This window comes from Lathyrus oleraceus, chromosome 1 (genome assembly GCF_024323335.1).
Source record: "Lathyrus oleraceus cultivar Zhongwan6 chromosome 1, CAAS_Psat_ZW6_1.0, whole genome shotgun sequence".
Lineage (NCBI taxonomy): Eukaryota > Viridiplantae > Streptophyta > Magnoliopsida > Fabales > Fabaceae > Lathyrus > Lathyrus oleraceus.
The window spans coordinates 430,161,132-430,169,333 of record NC_066579.1 but is presented as its reverse complement, the minus strand read 5'-3'; the positions used below and the strand labels follow the sequence as shown (position 1 = coordinate 430,169,333).

The 8,202-nt window shown below is 41.6% G+C and overlaps 1 non-coding gene across 1 annotated transcript; it reads right to left on the bottom strand.

Annotated features, from left to right (window-relative positions):
• Window positions 1-413: 413 nt before the first annotated feature.
• On the bottom strand, window positions 414-520 carry LOC127116369 (small nucleolar RNA R71). Its single transcript, XR_007801318.1, has one exon. It is a non-coding gene; the product is annotated as a small nucleolar RNA R71 (small nucleolar RNA).
• Between the last annotated feature and the right edge of the window lie 7,682 nt (window positions 521-8,202).

The following is an 8,202-nucleotide window of genomic DNA, read 5'->3' as shown; positions in this document are numbered from 1 at the left end:
CTACTTCTGAATCAGTTGTTCAACCAGAGATGGCCGAACCAGTGCAAAACCGTCCTCTTAAGTATTATGCAATCCCTTCACAGGATGAACCTCATAACGGCATCACTGCCCCTACGATCGAAGCCAACAATTTCGAGCTAAAACCCTCACTGTTGTCAGCCGTATAGCAAAACCAGTTTTTAGGTAGTCCCACGGAGGACCCGAACCTACATTTGTCAGTATTTTTGCAATACGCAGACACGGTGAAAGCGAATGGTGTCAGCTCTAAAGCTATAAGACTCCGTCTTTTCCCATTTTCATTAAGAGATAGAGCTAGAGCTTGGCTCCAGACTCTACCATCCAACTCTGTCACTACGTGGAACGAGTTGAAGAAAGTCTTCTTAGCCCGATATTTCCCACCTAGTAAGACGGCTATGCTAAGAGCCCAAATAAACATGTTTAAACAAAAGGATAATGAATCACTTTTTGAAGCTTGGGAGAGATACAAAGACATGATGAGGCTACGCCCACATCACGGTCTAGAAGAATGGCTGATCATTCACAATTTTTATAACCGTCTCTTGTACAATACAAGATTGACAATAGACCCTGCCGCAGGTGGTGCACTAATGGATAAACCATACAACGAGGCCTATCAACTCATCGAAAGTATGGCCCAGAATCATTACCAATGGGGAAGCGAAAGAACCTTTATAGAGAAACCTCAACCGAAGGGCGGCATGTACGAATTAAGCAATCTTGACCATGTCAACGCCAAGGTAGATGCCCTGACCTAGAAGATAGACAACTTGACCATAACACCAGCAACCACCGTGGCTGCCGTAGCACCAAACTGCGAGATATGCGGAGTTCAATGACATACTTCCCCAGAATGTCAACTCTTGACGGGAACCTCTATTGACCAGGTGAACTATGCTAAAGGAAACCCTTACTCAAATACCTATAACCCAGGTTGGAAGAACCATCCTAACTTCTCGTACAAAAATAATAATGCACTGTATGCACCTAACCAAGCACCTGCTGTACCACCAGGATATCATAAAGCTGCTGCAAATACTCAAAATGCTCCTAGGAAATCAAACATGGAAATAATGATGGAAACCTTTATAGCTACCCAAGCCCAAACAAATAAAGATTTCTTAAATCAAAACATACACACTAGTGAGCAAATCAAGCAGTTAGCGAACAGGTGTAACACCTCAAAATTTGCCCTCCTCTCTTGGGACTAGCCTAGAATATTGCATCTCATTTTAGGGCATTAGGCATTACATCTTTGCATATCATGTGAAATAAGCAAGTCATCCTCCTAGGTCTTTATCAGAAGATAGAGGGGTTAAAAGATTCAAGCCTGAGGGTCTCATGAATTGATCACTAATCATTTGAGGTTTGTGCTTCAATTAGGGTTTTGGTTCCTCAAGAAGGTTGGGTATTATCTTGGTTGAAATGGTACACCATCATCATCATGGTTCATTATTCCTGATCAGATTCCTTGGGATTAGGGTTTTGACCTCTGGTCAACCCTAATCAGTTGCATTCTTCTAGTCAGGGTTCTGCAAGGAGATAGGTCTTTAATGAGATGGAGATCATCATGTGATTTTATTGAGCTTGTATAAGCTAGGGTTTCATTTTGGTGCCATTTCATCAAGTGGTTGAGGCTCAGAATCATCAGTGTATGTTCAAGTCATCTGTCAACCATAAAAGTCAACTGCCAAGTCAACTGTGGATTTGGAGGTGGGAAGTGGCTAGAAATACTTCATTCATGTTCAAACAAGTCTCATTTGACATTTCAAACATCAACATTGAAGAATTTAAAGTCAGGTCAAAACTTTCCAAAAATAGAAAGTGACCTATAATTTAAATTTGCCAAAAATGGAAAGGTTTTAGCCTAGCTTCAACTTCAAATTACATCATCAAGAAAGCTTCAAATGAAATTTTGTTGAACATGAAAGTTGTAGATCTTTCTCTCCCATTTCCAAAAAGTCCAAGATCATCAATTTCTCATGTGTGGTTAAGGAGATATGATCAAAGCATGGCAAAGTGTGTATGGAACTTCAAATGGGCATAACTTCTCAACCAAAGCTCCAAATTGGATGGCTCTTTTTGCATTGTTCTTCTTTTAACCTCTACTTTCCAAACCATGCATTTCATTGCACAAATTATATTCATATGAGCATTTGATAATTCATTGGCTTTTTGGAGGGAAAAATTAAAATTAAAATTTGGTGCATTATTTGAACATTTCACCATTGCCATTGGCTCCAAAATGGAATTTTAAGTGAAATTAAAAAGATTTTCGTGCACTGTTCATGCATGCACTTCATGCATAAGGTGAAAAAGGCAATTTGCACTTACACCTCATTTTTGCTAAACTCACTTACCAATTGGCTTAAACATGATTAAAGAGTGATTAGCATGACCTATATAAACCAAAACCCTAACTGTTTTTCAGGGGAGCATTCATTATTTCAGATCTAGATCAAAATCACAAAAATTTTCCTCTCAAATTTTCTTGCAATTTCTTCACATCCAATCCATTCCTCTTGCTTGATTCTTGTTTCTGAAGTGTTATTGAGGAGATTTGCACGAGGAATTGGAGGAAACAGTGCAAGATTGCAGCATTCTTGGAGCTTGAAGCAACAATGGTGATTTCAAATTCTGGCAAAATCGTGCACAATTGAGCTGCGTTTTCTCTTCCAATCACTCATACAAGCATTATGGAAGAACTGTTGAGCATCACAAGACCTTGAACCACACGAATTCCAGTTCTGCTCTTCAAGAGGTTCCAAATTGATTCTCTTAATTCTCAAATTTATTATGCTATTGTTGTAGATCTAAGTTTGCTGGTGATGCTGAGCTTTGAACCATGAAATTCCATGCAAAGTTGAGTTAGTTAGGTCAATTTAAAGTTTTGTGCATGAATGTTGTTTGCTTCGATTTGCTCATGATAGTTGGAATTAGGCTAAACCATGCATGGATTCGTGATCCTTGATGAAGGATCTACACAATGATGTGTTCAATTGTGATTTCTGGGAGTTTTGTTCTTGCTGCATATCACTGTTCATGATGGCACGATGAAGAAGATGATGATTGAGTTTAGGCAACGCTTTTGATCTTTCTGGAATGCTTTCTGCATGTTGCATGTGTTTCCTAGGGTTTAATTCTAATTGGACCACGTCAGCTTTAGTGAAACGGTGCGTTGCACCTTGGCGCGCGCCAGTTTAAACTTCAGCCGAGTTCGATTCTTGGCTGCAACCTTTTTTCAAATGCCTTCATTTTTTCTCATTTCCCTCCATACATTTCTATACATGCTTCATATCATTTTTTTTCATTTTTCCTCATCTTGCAAAAATCATATCTAATTGAAAATTAATCCCAATTTTTTGCATCATGATCTTTATCTTGTCTATTATTTTTTGATCATTAATTCCAAAATTGTGCTTAGCTGATTAATTTTTTGTGCTAGGGTATGTGAACATGTATCCATTTTGTACCTTGCCTTGCTTATTCATTTGTGAAATGATGGTCTTTAATCCAATGATTCTGAAAATTTGCATGATGAAACTAGACACTTTGGTGTTGATTTGGTATTTTTACCATTTATCATTTCTGTTTTATGATCATGTTAAGTTGGTGTGACAATTTGTGTCACACCTTTGCTTGTCCAACTTATGTGATGTGTTTGCCATGCCAAATAATCTCCAATTGTCCTGATTTGTTTGTATGATACATGTTATGAATGTTGTGAATAAGCATGAATTTTGCTGGAATTATTTGAATCATTTCTAATTTAATTGAGATTTTTCATTCTGGTTGATCACATTTGAGCCTTAAAATTGCCTTGAACTTTAATTGATCATGAAATGCTTTTGGTTAATGATATTGATGTGAGACCTTTTGGAACGTTTCAAGATGTGTTTGAAGTTGATTCATGTTAATTTTCAGCTTCTGTTTTGAATTTTTTCTCCATCTTTGACCCTAGGCTTTGACCTAGTGGTTTGTTGCTTATGTTTGAGCTTTGATTTCAGGTTAAGCATTCAAGTTCCATGGTTAATGATGCTCCATTCATTTGAGCATTGATGTTTGCTTGTGATTACTAACATTGTGTGTTTTTGTAGGTTGATGGTAACTCATTTGAGTTTGCCTTTTGGCTTACACCTTTTGTACATTGGGATAGTCTGTTGCTTATTAACTGTTATCTGTTTGTCTGAACATTGTACTGATTTGTCTGATGTTTCCACAGGTACTTAAGTTGCTTTAAGTTTATTGTGAACTTTGCTTTGCTTGGTTGCTTAACCATTGAGGTATAACTCCTTTGACTTCATGTAGTCTGGAAGACCTGTCCTGTTATGTGGGCAGGCACCTGTCTGCAGCCCTCCTTAAGAGGCAATGCTTGTGAATGTTTACTTTTGTGCCAAGCAGGTAAAGACCTCTTAAGAGGCAATTGGCAGATAAAAGAGATGTGTAATCCATGTCCTGCTACTCAGTGTGTCATTCACTTTGCTCACACACCTTGTGTTGATGCAGTGTGGATAATAGCCCAAGATCTATGTTGTGTCAGTCATCTGTGGAGAAGAGTTCCTACATTCTGAACTCCCACGTTTTCCATTTTGAGTCAAGCTCTCCCAGGCCAGGGATAAGAGTTGTGGGGTCTTATCCTCACTTCCCATTCCATCTGCTTCACCCTAACTCTCAATGTTAGGGTTAAGAGCTAACCACACCCCATTCCAGTTGGCTTGCTTTTTCAGCTTAACCTTGTATGAGCCCAATTGATTGCATATAGTGTGTGTGATTGTTTATTGTGCTTGTGTTGTTTGACTGTGCTGTTTAGGATAGCTTGCTCCCTGTGCAAGTTAGATAGAAACCTCAACCTAGGACCATTGTGGATTACATGATAGTTATTAGGCTCGAGTTAGGCTCCCTTCTAGTTTGTCATCTCCCAGTCTCTGGTTAGGTTAGAAGTTCTTTCTCCATTTAGGGGAACTACGTCGCCCTGATCCTCATACCAGATGAGGTACGTAGGCAGGAGATGAGCTGATCTCTCCGGGCGCCCTTTTTCTTTTTCAACCCCTTTGTGTGTGTTGGAGTCCGACGTAAGTCCAACGATTGGCAGTTGGTTTCCTGTGTGGGTTTGTTGGTCCGGAGTCTGATGTAAGTCTAGTGATTGGCATTCGGTTTCCATGTTTGCCTGTTTGTGTGGAGTCTGACGTAAGTCCAGCGATTGGCAGTCGGTTTCCAGTGTGGGTTTTGTTTGGCGTGCGTTAGCCGAACTACGGTAGCTCTGATTCTCATTCCAGATGAGATACGTAGGCATAGGATGCGATATCCTAGCGAGCCCGTTCCCCTCTTTTTCCATCTGAGTCTCCTTTTAGTGTGTGTGTGCAGTTTGTGAGCAGTGTTTAGCAACCTTTCTTCTATCCTTTTGAGCGTGGATCCCGTCGAGTACGACGGATGCATAGGGGTGCTAATACCTTCCCTTCGCATAACCGACTCCCGATCCCATCTCTCTTTTGTCGCGAGACCATGTCTTTTCCAGGTTTACTTCGAGCGTTTCCTTTCCCTCTTTTGGGATAAATAACGCACGGTGGCGGCTCTGTTTGTTTGTTCATTCCCGCCGGTTATTTTTCGCGGATGCGACAACTGGCGACTCTGCTGGGGACACAAGAAGTTGACCTCTTGCCGGTCCATCTTCCCTAAGCGAGTCACTCCTAGCGTTCTCTAGGATAGTTTAGGTTGCTTGTGTTACTCTATTTATTGCATTTATTATTATTATGTTGTGTATATATTTGCATAAATGCTTGCCTGCATCATACTATCATTGTGCTGTCTTCTGTACAGGTTGGTTTCTCTGATTTGGGGTGGGTGTTCTGAGTGGGGCTAAAACCCAGGCCCGAGTATACACCTAGGATTAGTGTGGTCTCATGTTGCCTCTCATGTTAGGTCAACATGTTTTTGGCGACGTGACATACCACAAGCCGGACGAGGTTTATTTGAGAGTGCTCTTCCTTTGTGGAGTATCCACTTTGGTTGATTCACCTCATCTGAGCTGGTGACTTCGGTGACCGATCTTTCCCGGATCTTTGGCTTAGACAATCTTAAGGGAGCTGCAACGGCACACCCGAAAGGGCAAACCCGTTGAGTATCTTGGCCCGATTGTCGAGATCATTATCCGCCTTAGGATGACCTGATTAGAATTCACCTGTGAGGGGAGGGTTGATTCTTACAGATGCATGGTCTGATGGTGACTTTGATGGTGACTATTGGTTCAGTTATTGATCAGAGTTCTATTTATAAGTCGGATTTATGGATTTATTTCTGAGACGCCGGAGTTCTGTCCGTGGTATTTATCAGTGGGGATCCGTTTATTTCAGGATTCCCTGGGCTGGTTCAGAGGGTCTTGTGGTTATCTGTTCAGAGGATCTCTGGTGATGATGGTGATATATCCGTCAGTTCCGTTTATTTCAGAACACTGAGTGGGATTTGTGGTTACATATTCCTTCAGATGGTTGTGATCAGTTCAGAGACCGTAACTCAGTGCAGTGGATGTTCAGATGACTTGAAGGATGGCACAGTGCATTGCATTCATACATCAGCATCATTCACATTTTGCCTTTATGTGCATTTAACTCATGTTTATCCATATGCAGGGGACATTTTTTATTGAGATCTTGGTTGAGAGACTTCCCTGTTCTTGATATGAGGACCGGTTTGAAGGACGATGTTGTCTACAGTTTCTTCGACCCAGAGATTGGTGTGCTGAGAGATATGATAACATTGATTACACCTGACCATGTGGGGTTGTTCTGTGAGACTTACGGTGGTATTCTGAAGTTGGTTTTCAGGCTCACAGACAGTGATAGGAGCGCCATTCATACTTTTCTCCAGTTTTATGACCCAGGCTTGAGGTGCTTTGTTTTCCCAGATTACGTATTAGGGCCTTTGATGGAGGACTATGCTAGCATCCTGGGTATCCAGATCAGAGATCAGATTCCATTCTATGTCACTAAGGGGGAACCTGATGCTGTTGAGATTTCTCGTGCTCTTTATGTGAGCCCGGAGGTGACCAAAGGGGGTTTGAAGGAGAAGGGAAAGTTGCCTGGTTTTCATCTGAGTTTCTTGGAGGCTAAAGCCAAGGAGCATGCTGTTGTGGGTAATTGGAGGACCGTCTGTGCTTTGATTGCTGTGGGCATCTATGGAATCATCCTGTTTCCTAATCAGAAGAACTTTGTGGACATTAATACTATCAGGTTGTTTATGCAGCGGAATCCTATTCCTACTCTGGTTGGGGATGTCTATTACTCGGTCCATAATCGGAACGAGAAGCGGCGTGGGGGATTGATCCGATGTTGTGCTCAGCTGTTGTACAAATGGTTCATGGGGTATTTGCCTTCCAGAGGTGCCTTTGTCTTTCTTGATCCTGCTGTCAAATGGTCAATCAGACTGATGGGTTTGCGAGCCAAGGATATAGCTTGGACTCATAATGGTATGGCTGGACGAGATTTCATTTACAGTTGTGGAAGTCTTCCCAATGTACCTCTTATAGGAGTTCAAGGTTGCATTAATTACAACCCGGTGTTTCTTAGGAGACAGATGGGATTTGCTGTGGAGGGTCCTCCTCTTGGACGAGAGATTCAGGAGTCTTTCTACTTCCCAATTGAGGGAAATCAGACAAAGTTGAGGCAAGTGTCTGATGAGTGGCGTGACATTCAGAGAAAGGGCAAGGTTCCTTTTGGTAAGGTTAACATCAGGTCTTTTCCTCCATTTGATGATTGGCTTAGGAAGAGGATTGAGCTCACGCATTTACCATTCCCTGGGGGTGATCCTTGGTGTCCTTTGATTGAGGGGCCACGTTCTTCTGTCAGCATGGAAGAGTTTCTTGAGATGAAGAAAACTAGAGATCAGCTGCAAGCAGAGAAGACTGAGTTGGAGATAAGTGTTGCTAGAATTCAGATGGCTAATCAGGAAATCAAAGGGAGAATAGAAGACCAGGATAAGAGACATGCCATGGAAGTGAAGCGCTTTGAGATAAACACCGCTTATTATGGCAAGATCAGCCAAGCTTTAGAGTCATCCACAAGGGAGCGCGACATCACCAAGGAGAGGTTGGCTAGAGCTTCGAAGGTCATTGAAGATGAGAAGAGGAAACAAATCCTTGTGAGGGACCAGAGGGAAGACAGAGTCAGAGTCCTTATCGCTGAGTGGGAG